The sequence below is a fragment of the Oncorhynchus mykiss genome, chromosome 2 (assembly GCF_057628025.1).
Source record: "Oncorhynchus mykiss isolate SJ-2025 chromosome 2, ASM5762802v1, whole genome shotgun sequence".
Taxonomy (NCBI): Eukaryota; Metazoa; Chordata; class Actinopteri; order Salmoniformes; family Salmonidae; genus Oncorhynchus; species Oncorhynchus mykiss.
In genome coordinates, this window is record NC_143023.1 from 76338523 (window position 1) to 76353298 (window position 14776).

Sequence of the window (14776 nt, forward strand, 5' to 3'; positions counted from 1 at the left end):
TAGCTTAGTTAGCGGTGCGCGCTAAATAGCGTTTCAATCGGTGACGTCACTTGCTCTGAGACCTTGAAGTAGTAGTTCCCCTTGCTCTGCAAGGGCCGCGGCTTTTGTGGAGCGATGGGTAACGACGCTTCGATGGTGACTGTTGTTGATGTGTGCAGAGGGTCCCTGGTTCGCGCCCGGGTATGGGCGAGGGGACGGTCTAAAGTTATACTGTTACACACACACACACACACACACACACACAAAAAAAACTGTACTAGACTCTACATACAGTACCAGTCAAAAGCTTGGACACACCTACTCATTCAAGGGTTTCTCTTTATTTTTTACTATTTTCTACATTGTATAATAATAGTGAAGACATTACAACTATCAAATAACACATATGGAATCATGTAGTAACCAAAAAATGTTAAACAAATATATTTTAGATTCTTCAAAGAAGCCTCTCTTTGCCTTGATGACAGCTTTGCACACTCTTGGCATTCTCTCAACCAGCTTCACCTGGAATGCTTTTCCAACAGTCATGAAGGAGTTCCCACACATGCTGAGAACTTGTTGGCTGCTTTTCCTTCACTCTGTGGTCCAACTCATCCCAAACCATTTCAATTGGGTTGAGGTCTGGTGATTGTGGAGGCCAGGTCATCTGATGCAACACACCCTCACACTCCTTGCTCGAAAAGCCCTTGCACAGCCTAGGTCATTGACCTGTTGAAAAACACATGATAGTCCCACTAAGCGCACACCAGATGTGATTTCGTATTGCTGCAAAAATGCTGTGGTAGCCATGCTGGTTAAGTGTGCCTTGAATTCTAAAAAAATCACAGACAGTGTCACCAGCAAAACACCCCAACACCATCACACCTCACCATCACATGACATCAGCGATGTCATTTACAAAATAGCCTCCAATACCCTACTCAACAAATTGGATGCAGTCTATCACAGTGCAATCCGTTTTGTCCCCAAAGCCCCATATACTACCCACCATTGCGACCTGTACGCTCTCGTTGGCTGGCCCTCGCTTCATACTCGTCGCCAAACCCACTGGCTCCATGTCATCTACAAGACCCTGCTAGGTAAAGTCTCCCCTTATCTCAGCTCGCAGGTCACCATAGCATCTCCCACCTGTAGTACACGTATATCAGCAGGTATATCTCTCTAGTCACCCCCAAAACCAATTATTTCTTTGGCTGCCTCTCCTTCCAGTTCTCTGCTGCCAATGACTGGAACGAACTACAAAAATCTCTGAAACTGGAAACACTTATCTCCCTCACTAGCTTTAAGCACCAACTGTCAGAGCAGCTCACAGATTACTGCACCTGTACATAGCCCACCTATAATTTAGCCCAAACAACTACCTCTTTCCCTACTGTATTTAAATGATTTATTTATTTTGCTCCTTTGCACCCCATTATTTGTATTTCTACTTTGCACATTCTTCCATTGCAAATCTACCATTCCAGTGTTTTACTTGCTATATTGTATTTACTTTTCCACCATGGCCTTTTTTTGCCTTTACCTCCCTTATCTCACCTCATTTGCTCACATCGTATATAGACTTGTTTATACTGTATTATTGACTGTATGTTTGTTTTACTCCATGTGTAACTCTGTGTCGTTGTATGTGTCGAACTGCTTTGCTTTATCTTGGCCAGGTCGCAATTGTAAATGAGAACTTGTTCTCAACTAGCCTACCTGGTTAAATAAAGGTGAAATAAATAAAATAAATACAAATCCATGCATCATGTTGGGAACCACACATTCGGAGATTATCCATTCACCTACTCTGCGTCTCACAATTACACAGCGGTTGGAACCAAAAATCTAAAATTGTGACTCATCAGACCTAAGGACCGATTTCCACCGGTCTAATGTCCATTGCTCGTGTTTCTTGGCCCAAGCAAGTCTCTTCTTGTTATTGGTGTCCTTTAGTATTGGTTTCTTTGCAGCAATTAGAACATGAAGGTCTGATTCACTCAGTCTCATCTGAACAATTGATGTTGAGATGTGTCTGTTACTTGAAATCTGCGAAGCGTTTGTTTGGGCTGCAAGTTCTGAGGCTGGTAACTCTAATGAACTTATCCTCTGAAGCAGAGGTAACTCTGGGCCTTCCTTTCCTGTTGCGGTCCTCATGAAAGCCAATTTCATTATAGAGCTTGATGGTTTTTATGACTGCACTTGAAAACTTTCAAAAGTTCTTGAAATTATCCGGATTGACCAACCTTCATCTCTTAAGGCTAGGGGGCAGTATTCGGAAGTTTGGATGACTGAGGTGCCCAAAGTAAACTGCCTGTTATTCAGGCCCAGAAGCTAGGATGTGCATATAATTGGTAGATTTGGATAGAAAACACAAAAAAAAATCAGAGGACAAACCATCCAGAAAAAAAAGAATTTCAGCCCACCACTGATTCCAATGGCTGTCATTTTTAATATGAAGGGAAAACCTCCCAGATTGCAGTTCCTAGGGCTTCCACTAGATGTCAGCAGTCTTTTGAAAGAGTTTCAGGATTTTTTTTTGAAAAATTAGCTAGAATTTGTAGTTTTTCTAAGTGGCTCCCATTTTGGCTGTAGTGTTGTCACGCGCATGGATAAGAGCGCATACTTTGCTGTTTATCTCCGGGTAAAGACAATAACGATTCTCCGTCTTAAATTTTATTGTTTATTTACGTATTAGGGTACCTGAGGTTTGATTATAAACGTTCTTTGACTTGTTTGGTGAAGTTTATAGGTAACGTTTGGGATTCATTTTGTATGCATTTTGAAGGAGGAAAACCAGCTAAACTGAGTTTTTGGGGATATAAAGAAGGACTTTATCGAACAAAAGGACCATTTGTGATGTAGCTGGGACCTTTTGGAGTGCCAACATAACAAGATCTTCAAAGGTAAGGCATTTATTTTATCGCTATTTCTGACTTTTGTGGCGCACCTGCCCGGTTGGAAAATGTTTTTAATGCTTTTGTTTGCTGGGCGCTGTCCTCAGATAATCGCATGGTGCGATTTCGCCGTAAAGCCTTTTTGAAATCTGACACAGCGGCTGAATTAACAAGAAGGTAAGCTTTTTTTCTGAAGTATGACACTTGTATTTTCATTAATGTTAAATATTACTATTTCTGTCATTTGAATTTCGCGCTCTGCAATTTCACCGGTGTCACGACTTCCACTGAAGTCGGTCCCTCTCCTTGTTCAGGTGGTGTTCGGCGGTCGACGTCACCAAACTTCTAGCCATCATCGATCCATTTTTCATTTTCCATTGTTTTTGTCTTGTCTTCCTACACACCTGGTTCCAATCCCATTCATTACATGTTGTGTATTTAACCCTCTGTTTCCCCTCATGTCCTTGTCAGAGATTGTTTGTTGTATGTAGGTGTGTTATTTGTTCTGGTGTGCGATGGGTTTTGCACCCTATTATGTTATTTTTTGTATACTTTGGTTTTCTGAGTTTTTTGGGGATGTTTATTAAACAGCTCCGTTTTTACAAAGTTCATTCACCTGCGCCTGGCTTCCCTGCCACCAGCACGCACCGCATTACAACCGGATGTTATCGTGGTGGGTTGCTAGCGGCATGTCTAGCCCAAAGAGGTTTTAAAGTAATGATGCACTGTAATTTCTCTTTGCTTATTTGAGCTGTTTTTGCCATAATATGGACCTGCTCTTTTACCAAACAGGGCTATCTTCTGTACACCACCCCTACCTTGTCACAATACAACTGATTGGTTCAAAAGCATTAAGATGGAAAGAAATTCAACAATTAACTTTTAACAAGGCACACCTGAAATGCATTCCAGGTGACTACCTCATGAAGCTGGTTGAGAGAATGTCAAGAGGGTGCAAAGCTGTCATCAAGGCAAAGGGTGGCTACTTAGAATAATCTCAATATAAAATATATTTTCATTTGTTTAACACTTTTTTGGTTACTACATGATTCCATATATATTGTTTCATAGTTTTGATGTCTTCACTATTATTCTACAATGTGGAAAATATCCAAAATAAAGAAAAACTCTTGAATGAGCAGGTGTATCAAACTTTTGAGTGGTACTGTATATAGAAAGGAATCAGGCATATTAAAGGCATACCTCACTAAACAGCTTAATAAAATATGATTGCCTTTCTCAGGCTCAGTATACAGTACATCAGTGTAGTGGTGAATTAGAGTACTGTATACAGAGAGCTAATAGACTACAGCAGTTACTGTGTTTCAGTGGCTTGGCTTGAGAAATGGAAGGGTGCTGTAACCCTGCATCTCCTCTCTTCCCACGTCCTCTCCTCCCTGCTATGCTCCTAGAATGCATGCTGTAGAGTATTTACCATGGAGATGGTTTCTGTCAAGGCCTGGGAAGAGCTGTTGCTATGTGGAAATAAATAGAAATGATACAGCCGAAACTGAAAGAGCTCAAGATAAATTATCACACAAAACACAGCAAATACAGTCTCTCTCTCTCCCTCCCTCTCTGTCTACTTCTCTCTTTCTCTGGATTTAATGCTACTTTATATTCAATACATTCCTTCTAAAATAAAACAAATCATGTGTCTATTATATTACTGCTAAATGAAGTGTCAGTGAAGTGAATATGCTCTCCTCTCCTTCATGTTTCACTCTACATCAATAAAACACCACATTTCTATTTAGCCCACTCTGCAGAGGCTCCCACAGCGTTGACTTATTCCTGAACGGCCTAATCCATCAAACCCAACGTCCTGATCAGCCTGTGTAGCCTATTGTTCTGACGTTTAAACCCAACCGGACCTGGCCAATAAAATGATCATTTTGAGCACTGAGAGCTGAGGAACAGACATTCATTCATTCATTCATGAGTTGTTAGTAGAATAGAGGTAAAGAGGTAATACATGGTTTTTCAGAGGACAGAGGTATAGGGTTGTGCTATAGGAGCGGATGATTGGTAAACATACTGTAATAGAGGAGAGAACTAAAATTCATTCACAGTGGCTGTTAATAATAAGAGCATAAAGAGGCCAGGAGGTAATACATTGTGTTTATGTGGAGGAGAGGTAGAGTGGTAAGTGTATTATTACAAGAGAGATGTATAGGGATTGGTTATGAGAGTTAGAGTGGTGGATGTAATATAGCAGAGCAGTCTGTATGTGTTCATGTAGACAGTGCAGTAATGGGCCTGTAAGAGCATGAGAGCTCACAGAAACCTGTTCACAGTGCATTAAATATGCTGAATATACTGTATGTACCATTTAGCAGATGCTTTTACCCTAACCAACTTACAGTCATGCATGTATACATTTTACATACAGTATGGGTGGTCTCGGGAATAGAACCCACTATCCTGACGGTTGCAAACATCATGCTATACCAACTGAGCTACAGAGGACCATGAATATCAGCATGCAGACTCACAGACATGTGAGTACAAACACACAAACTGCTTGCATGTGTTTGTGTGCATGTGCATTCGTTTGTGTGCATATACGAGTGTGTGCGTGCGTATCTCTCTCATAACAGGTAATTGGTTTCCACCTCTGGTGAGGCGCCTGCTTGGCAACGTGCTTCCTGCCGGGGGCCTGATCAAAAGAGAAATAAGGCTCTAATTAAAGACAGGCAGACGGGCGGACAGCCCGTAGAGCAGATAGTTCCAGGAAAGCGTGACGTGATTAGCAGTCACCTAGGAACACAGAATGATGGGATGAAATATCCTGATTCTGTAATGACCACCTTATAAAGTCTTTGTCCGTGCTCTCTTTGTCTCTCTCAGAAAGGAACAGAAACAGCTTATTGACAAAGAAGTGAATTAAACACAAGCTTGCTCTATTACAAACAGCATGTGCCATTCACCTCAGTCTCTTCCCTTTGGCCAAGTCAACATTGCAAAATTGGTTCTGAACTAACCAGCCTTATTAGATTAAGATACACTTAAATTAATACACACACAATTCATGTTACATTTCTGGAATCACACAAAATAACAGAACAGAGATGCTCCCCTCCAACCTCAGTATTTTCTGCAGTACTAAACATCTTTAAGAATAACAAAAACAAAATAATGACATGCTAATGTATGCAACTACCCAGGGATATGAAGCTAAGCCAGCCATAAGGGCTGAGGATTATGAATGTGTTATTAACACTGAGTGAATCTCCCTTACACTGCCAGCTCACTCACTCACTCACTCACTCACTCACTCACTCACTCACTCACTCACTCACTCACTCACTCACACACTCACACACACACACACACACACACACACACACACACACACACACACACACACACACACACACACACACACACACAGTTGTCCTGTTCATAATTTGAGAAGCATTAGACAACACATTGGAAAGCAGAGACGACAACAGAGAGGACATCTCACACATGGAACCTCCACACATTTACATAATGAATAGAACATAACGAATGTGGTTAAACACAGATGAGGAGAGAGAGCGAGAGAGAGAGAGAGAGAGAGATAGAGAGAGAGCGAGAGACAAAGAAAGAAAGAAAGAAAGAAAGAAAGAAAGAAAGAAAGAAAGAAAGAGAGCGATAGAGACATGTCTGAGTGTCTGAGTCTGCCTGTGTGCCATGGCAGAACAGAGTGTGTGTGCAGAGAGAACCAGACACAGTCAAGACTCTCAGCATGAATCAGATGACCCATGAACCCTGAGTGTCACCTCTCAATATCCAATTAAAACCCACAGAGGCACCTGACCTCTGTGGAACTGGTAGCAACTGGTGACTCAGTAGAGCATGTGCTCTCACATGGAACAGGGAACACATGGCTGCTGCAAGCAGTGTGGAGCTACTGGATCTGTTCATGGCTTTACCTGACAGAGGATAATAATTTACCAGTGTTTAATTTGCCATACTGTAATAATTTCACCACTATGGCCTATTTATTGCCTCACCCCCCTTATCCTACCTCATTTGCACACACTGTATATAGACTTTCTAGATTGTATTATTGACTGTATGTTTGTTTATTCCATGTGTAACTCTGTGTTGTTGTTTGTGTCACACTGCTTTGCTTTATCTTGGCCAGGTCGCAGTTGTAAATGAGAACTTGTTCTCAACTAGCTAACCTGGTTAAATAAAGGTGAAATAATATTTTTTTTATTTTTTATAAAAATAACACTGAGGTAAATTACACAATTACACTACGGTGAGACACAAAGGCGTATTGATGTCATGTGAACATAATCTCTGCACAGCTGATGATGCTTTGTGTTCTCCATTGATTTCTGAGCCTAGGAAATAGCACCTTCAGCACAAAGGTGTTTCAGAAGTGAGTCAGCTTGAGAGGAGAAGAGGGATCTCGTCGACCGGAGAGGTGCTTGTGTTTGTGGATCTTTCCGGCTATAGTACGTCACTTTATCAAGGTCATAACTTGCACTTTGATTAGTAAATCACTGCCTTCTCGCTCTCTCACTACAGTGTCTGACTGCAGTGTGTTCTCTCTCCTGCAGTATCTATCTATTCGCACACACACCTAAGATGGCGCCGACGGAGATGGCAGCATCGCGACTAGCTCTTAGAAAACTTTGCAGTATTTAGTTCGTTAGCTCAGGAAATGTTTTGTGTCATTACATACAGCCGGGAAGAACTATTGGATATTAGAGCGGCCGCAACTCACCAGAACTACCAGCATTACGACCAAGAATACGACTTCCCTGGAGCAGATCCTACTCTCCCCTCAATTGAATTGAACCAGAGGCTGACTAAAAAACATTGCCGGCGGAGAGGCACTCGAGGCGGCCTGCTGGTTCGACTTAGGAGGCGCGCACACCACCTACCGCTTCCAAGTATATTACTTGCGCTACTAAGACTCTAGACCATTGCTATTGAAACTTCAGGGAATGCTTACAAGGCCCTGCCCTCCTTTTGGCAAATCTGACCATGACTCCATCTTGCTCCTCCTGTCCTATAGGCAGAAACTCATACAGGAAGTGCCCGTGCTTTGTACTATTCAACGCTGGTTTGACCAATCGGAATCCATGCTTCAGGATCATTTTGATCACGTGGACTGGGATATGTTCCGGGTAGCTTGCGAAAATTAGACGCATATACACGGATACGGTGACTGAGTTCATTAGGAAGTGTAGAGGAGATGTAGTACCCACTGTGACTATTAAAACCTACCCTAACCAGAAACCATGGATAGATGGTAGCATTCGCGTGAAACTGAAAGTGCGAACCACCGCATTTAACCAAGGCAAGGCGACTGGTAATATGGCAGAATATAAACAGCGTAGTTATTCACTCTGCAAGGCAATCAAACAAGCTAAACGTCAGTATAGAGATAAAGTGGAGACACAATTCAATGGGTCAGACACGAGACATATGTGGCAGGGATTACAGACAATCACGGACTACAAATGGAAAACCAGCTACGTCTCCAAGACCGACGTCTTGCTTCGGGACAGGCTAAACACATTCTTCGCACGCTTTGAGAATAACACAGTGCCACCACCATAGCCAGCTACCAAGGACTGTGGGCTCTCCTTCTCCGTGGCCGACGTGAGTAAGACATTTAAACGTGTTAACCCTCGCAAGGCTGCCGGCCCATCCTCAGAGCATGCGCAGACCAGCTAGCTGGTGTGTTTACGGACATATTCATTCTCTCCCTATCCCAATCTGCTGTCCCACATGCTTCAAGATGGCCACCATTGTTCCTGTACCCAAGAAGGCAAAGGTAACTGAACTTAATGACTATCACCCAGTAGCGCTCACCTCTGTCATCATGAAGTGCTTTGAGAGACTAGTCAAGGATCATATCACCTACACCCTACCTGCCACCCTAGACCCACTTATATTTTCCAACCACCCTAATAGATCCACAGACGATGCAATCGCCATCACTCTGCACACTGCCCTATCCCAACTGGACAAGAGGAATACCTATTTAAGAATGCTGTTATTGACTATAGCTCAGAATTCAACACCATGGTACCCTCTAGGCTCATCATTAAGCTCGAGGCCCTGGGTCTGAACCCTGCCCTGTGCAACTAGGTCCTGGACATCCTGATGGGCCGCCCCCAGGTGGTGAAGGTAGGAACTATCACCTCCACCCGCTGATCCTCAACACTGGGACCCCACAAGGGTGTGTGCTCAGCCCTCCCCCTGTACTCCCTGTTCACCCATGAATGCGTAGCCATGCACGCCTCCACATCAATCATCAAGTTTGCAGACAACACCAAGGTAGTATGACAGCGGCAGGGTAGCCTAGTGGTTAGAGCGTTGGACTTGTAACCGAAAGGTTGCAAGATTGAATCCCCGAGCTGACAAAGTAAAAATCGTTCTTCCGCTGAACAAGGCATTGTTGAAAATTGAAAATAAAAAGTAGACTTGATTACCAACGGTGACAAGGCTCTGGGAGTGTGGTACCTGGAAAACAACCTTTCACTCAATGTCAACAAAACAAAGGAGCTGATTGTGGACTTCAGGGAACAGCAGAGGGTGCACCCCCTTATCTACATCGGTAGGTCTGCAGTGGAGAAGGTGGAAAGTTTCAAATTCCTTGGTGTACACCTCACTGACAAACTGAAATAGACCACCCACACAGACAGGGTGGTGAAGAAACTGCAACAGAGTCTTTTCAACCTCAGGAGGCTAAAGCAATTTGGCTTGTTAGCTAAAACCCTCAAACTTACAGATGCACAATTGAAAGCATCCTGTCGGCTGTATCACCGCCTGGTACGGCAACTGCACTGCTCGCAACCGCAAGGCTCTCCAGAGGGTGGTGCGGTATGCCCAACGCATTACCGGGGGCAAACTATGTACAAAAGTATCGATATCCACAGTAAAACAAGTCCTATATCGACATAACCTGAAAGGCCGCTCAGCAAGGAAGAAGCCCCTGCTCTAAAACCACAATAAGAAAGCCAGACTACGGTTTGCAACTGCACATCGGGACAAGATCCAACTTTTTGGGAGAAATGTCCTCTGGTCTGATGAAACAAAAATAGAACTGTTTGGCCATAATGACCATTGTTATGTTTGGAGGAAAAAGGGGTGACGCTTTCAAGCCGAAGAACAAATCAAAATCAAAATCAAATCAAATCAAATTTATTTATATAGCCCTTCGTACATCAGCTGATATCTCAAAGTGCTGTACAGAAACCCAGCCTAAAACCCCAAACAGCAAGCAATGCAGGTGTAGAAGCACGGTGGCTAGGAAAAACTCCCTAGAAAGGCCAAAACCTAGGAAGAAACCTAGAGAGGAACCAGGCTATGTGGGGTGGCCAGTCCTCTTCTGGCTGTGCCGGGTGGAGATTATAACAAAACATGGCCAAGATGTTCAAATGTTCATAAATGACCAGCATGGTCGAATAATAATAAGGCAGAACAGTTGAAACTGGAGCAGCAGCACAGCCAGGTGGACTGGGGACAGCAAGGAGTCATCATGTCAGGTAGTCCTGGGGCATGGTCCTAGGGCTCAGGTCCTCCGAGAGAGAGAAAGAGAGAAGGAGAGAATTAGAGAACGCACACTTAGATTCACACAGGACACCAAATAGGACAGGAGAAGTACTCCAGATATAACAAACTGACCCTAGCCCCCCGACACATAAACTACTGCAGCATAAATACTGGAGGCTGAGACAGGAGGGGTCAGGAGACACTGTGGCCCACTCCGAGGACACCCCCGGACAGGGCCAAACAGGAAGGATATAACCCCACCCACTTTGCCAAAGCACAGCCCCCACACCACTAGAGGGATATCTTCAACCACCAACTTACCATCCTGAGACAAGGCTGAGTATAGCCCACAAAGACCTCCGCCACGGCACAACCCAAGGGGGGGGGGGGGGGGGCGCCAACCCAGACAGGATGACCACATCAGTGACTCAACCCACTCAGGTGACGCACCCCCTCCAGGGACGGCATGAGAGAGCCCCAGTAAAGCCAGTGACTCAGCCCCAGTAATAGGGTTAGAGGCAGAGAATCCCAGTGGAAAGAGGGGAACCGGCCAGGCAAAGACAGCAAGGGCGGTTCGTTGCTCCAGAGCCTTTCCGTTCACCCTCCCACTCCTGGGCCAGACTACACTCAATCATATGACCCACTGAAGAGATGAGTCTCCCATCCGAACACCATCCCATCCGTAAAGCACGGGCGTGGCAGCATTATGTTGTGGGGTTGCTTTGCTGCAGGAGGGACAGGTGCACTTTGCAAAATACATGGCATCATGAGGGAGGGAAATTATGTGGATATAATGAAGCAACATCTCAGGAAGTTAAAGCCATCAGTCAGAAAGTTAAAGCTTGGTAGTAAACGGACAATGACCACAACATACTTCCAAAGTTGTGGCAAAATGGTTTAAGGACAACAAAGTCAAGGTATTGGAGTGGCCATCACAAAGCCCTGACCTCAATCCTATAGAACATCTGTGAACCAGGTATGTCAGGAAGAATGGGCCAAAATTCACCCAACATATTGTGGGAAAGCTTGTGAAAGGCTACCCGAGACAATTGACCCGAGTTAAAAAATGTAATGCTACTAAATACAATTTAGTGTATGTTATCTTCTGACCCACTGGGAATGTGATGAAAAAAATAAAAGCTGAAATGAAACATTCTCTATTATTCTGACATTTCACAAATAAAGTGGTGATCCTAACTGACCTAAGACAGGGAATTTTTACTAGGATTAAATGTCAGGAATTGTGAAAAACTGAGTTTAAATGTATTTGGCTAAGGTGTATGTACACTTCCAACTTCATCTGTATATAGTCTTAATTCATTCCTACTTAGATGTGTGTATTGGGTGTATGTTGTGTAATTTGTTAGATATTACTTGTTAGATATTATTGCACTGTTGGAGCTAGAAGCACAAGCATTTCGCTACACCCGCAATGACATCTGCTAATCACGTGTATGTGACCAATAGAATTGCATTTTATTTGATCTAGCCCTGGTGTCTGTTCTGTCAGGCTCAGTCTATTGAGAGCAGAGACATTAACATGCACCCTGACCCACTGTCCCCTAGTCCCCAATACCAACACTCCTATCTCCCTCTCTTGCTCTACCTTCCTTTATTCAGCCTGTCAACAATCAGACATCCCCAACTCTGCCTTCCCCACTCAGCTGTAGCACGCAATGAAAACCAACATGTCATTTGTTGACATGATGCCATGACTAGAAACGCATAGAGTAGGCCTATAATAAATGTAAATCCAAAGAAAATGTGAATCAGAAGAAAATCAGAGTTCATTTCACTCTTCTGTTTTGCTTGTCCCCAGTGCTTCTTGTTTGAGAATGTTGTCAACAAATGAGGAGTCCCTTTCATAGGGTTGTGACCAATGATTTATGTATACATATCATTGGTTGTGACTAGATGGAGTACACCTATGACCCGAAGTGACTTTTCGTAGCAGGTAAGAAGAGGATTTTAGCTGACCCTAAACCTTTTCCGAACTTAACCTAATTATCCTAACCTGTTGTGTAAATTCTCCTAATCTGATGCGAAAAAGTAACTTCCAGTCATGGATGCATACCACCAAGTTAAAACCCTTTGGTAGAGTATGAAGGACATGGTTGGTGCCAGAATGCTCAGTGCTTCAGCACGCGATGGAGGGTCAGGGCACCAGAGGGACGGGGGAGGGAGATAGTTGAGGTCCTCATATGGGTCAGGAGTTTGCATGGCCAGCTTTCGTTAACTCACACAAAGCAAAGCCTCCTGAAATCTTTTCAGAATCAGTGTCCCATAAAACCAGGAGTGAGCATCAATATTTGTTTTTCATATTCTAAAACCAGATTATTTCTACCATCTACCATAGAAGGTAGAAAGGGAGGGGGGCCCGGAAGAACATTTACACAAGTTTTGTCTATCCATTTAAAATTCAGGGTGGTCTGTACTAGGCCCGGTCAGCCAGAGTAAAATGTTCCCGCTAAGCTTCTCTCTGCTCTGGCTTTTAGATATAACAGAACCAAAACAACCTTCTGTGTTTTGATAATGCTCATAGGGAGGGTCATTGTTGAGATGAAAATAAGTACAAATGCTTTTCATGGGAATATGAAGTAATGACCTTGAATCCTAGTAAAACTGAGTATCACTGTTGGCAGTGGGACAAAGGGGTTGGATTGGACTGAAGCCAGCAAGCTGTGAAGGAGATCTTTCTTAATCTGAAGGACAAATAAAGGGAATAGAGATACTATGAACCCCTATGAACACAAATACATAAAACATAGCAGTTGTAGAACAGTCATAGAGCAGTAATGTGCGATTTAGCCAGAGCAGAGACATACAGTAGAACAGTGGTGTGTGTTCTTACAGCAGGAGAACAGACTAATAACAGAAAGGAACAGATGAAGTTACCATGGTAACTCAATATAATAAGGTTGCTGTATTCTATGCATCGCTGTATGGTTACACACAGAGGTAACTTCCAAAATAAAGGAAACACTTTAGGGTTCTGGCAGCTCTGTTATGGTGTGGGGTGCATTTTAATGGCATGGTTTAGGTTCTGTCAACCACTTAGAGGGCAAGGTAAGTGGCAATTAACAGCCATTCTGTGTGATCACCTTCAACTTTTGGTGAATCATTTGTGGTCTCTCAAGTGGTCACTGAATGGTTTGATGAGCATGAAAACTATGTAAACCATATTCTATGGCAGTCTCCGCCGCCAGATCTAAACCCAATTGAACACTCATGGGAAATTCTGGAGTGGTGCCAGAGACAGCGTTTTCCAACAAAACACCAAATTATGGAATATCCTGTGGATGAATGGTGTCACATCCCTCCAATAAAGTTCCAGACACTTGTAGAATCTATGACAAGGTACATTGATGCTGTTCTGTCAACTCGGGGAGGCCCAAAGCCCTATTAAGACATTTTATGTTGGTGTTTCCTTTATTTTGGCAGTTACCAGTACATAGCAGTTACCAGTACATAGCAGTTACTAGTACATAGCAGTTACCAGTACATAGCAGTTACCAGTACATTCACAAATCAATGCTAACCATTGTTGGCCTATTTGTCCCTCAATTGTATAGTAACAGAAAGCATATTCCATACGTAATATAGCAGAATGTATGATACTTTCATCAATATGTTCTATCATTAATACTTTATTTAGTTTTAAGATCAAAGAATCCAACAAAACTGGTAGGCTATCTGGAACCAAATCCTACTTGTTTCAAATAATGATTGGACCATGCTATATAGTCAGCTGAACCATTTATTAGGAGATGATCCCAGCAGAAAAAAAGACACCATCAAGCTGATCTTAAGCAGATCTGAGAACAGAAGCTAAAAATAGTATATTTCTGCTGTTCAGTGTCTATTCTGTTACACATCCTCCTGCTGTTCCTTCACACATCAAGACAGGCTTGTCATATCATGTGAAGGATTAATAACCAATGCGGATTATTTATAGAATAACATAAATCAGGCAGATAACAGATCTCACTGATGTCTTTTAAGTACAGATGATAAGGTAAACTGGACTACCACACTCCTAGTTTGGAAACTATTGAGTGACACACCATTTTTAAACATTTATTTTATTTCACCTTTATTTAACCAGGTAGGCTAGTTGAGAACAAGTTCTCATTTGCAACTGCGACCTGGCCAAGATAAAGCAAAACAGTTCGACACATACAACAACACAGAGTTACACATGGAATAAACAAACATACAATCAATAATACAGTAGAAAAGTCTACATACATTGTGTGCAAATGAAGTAGGATAAGGGAGGTAAGGCAATAAATAGGCCATGGTGGCAAAGTAATTACAATATAGCAATTAAACACTGGAATGTTAGAATGTGCAGAAGATGAATTTGCAAGTAGAGATACTGGGGTGCAAAG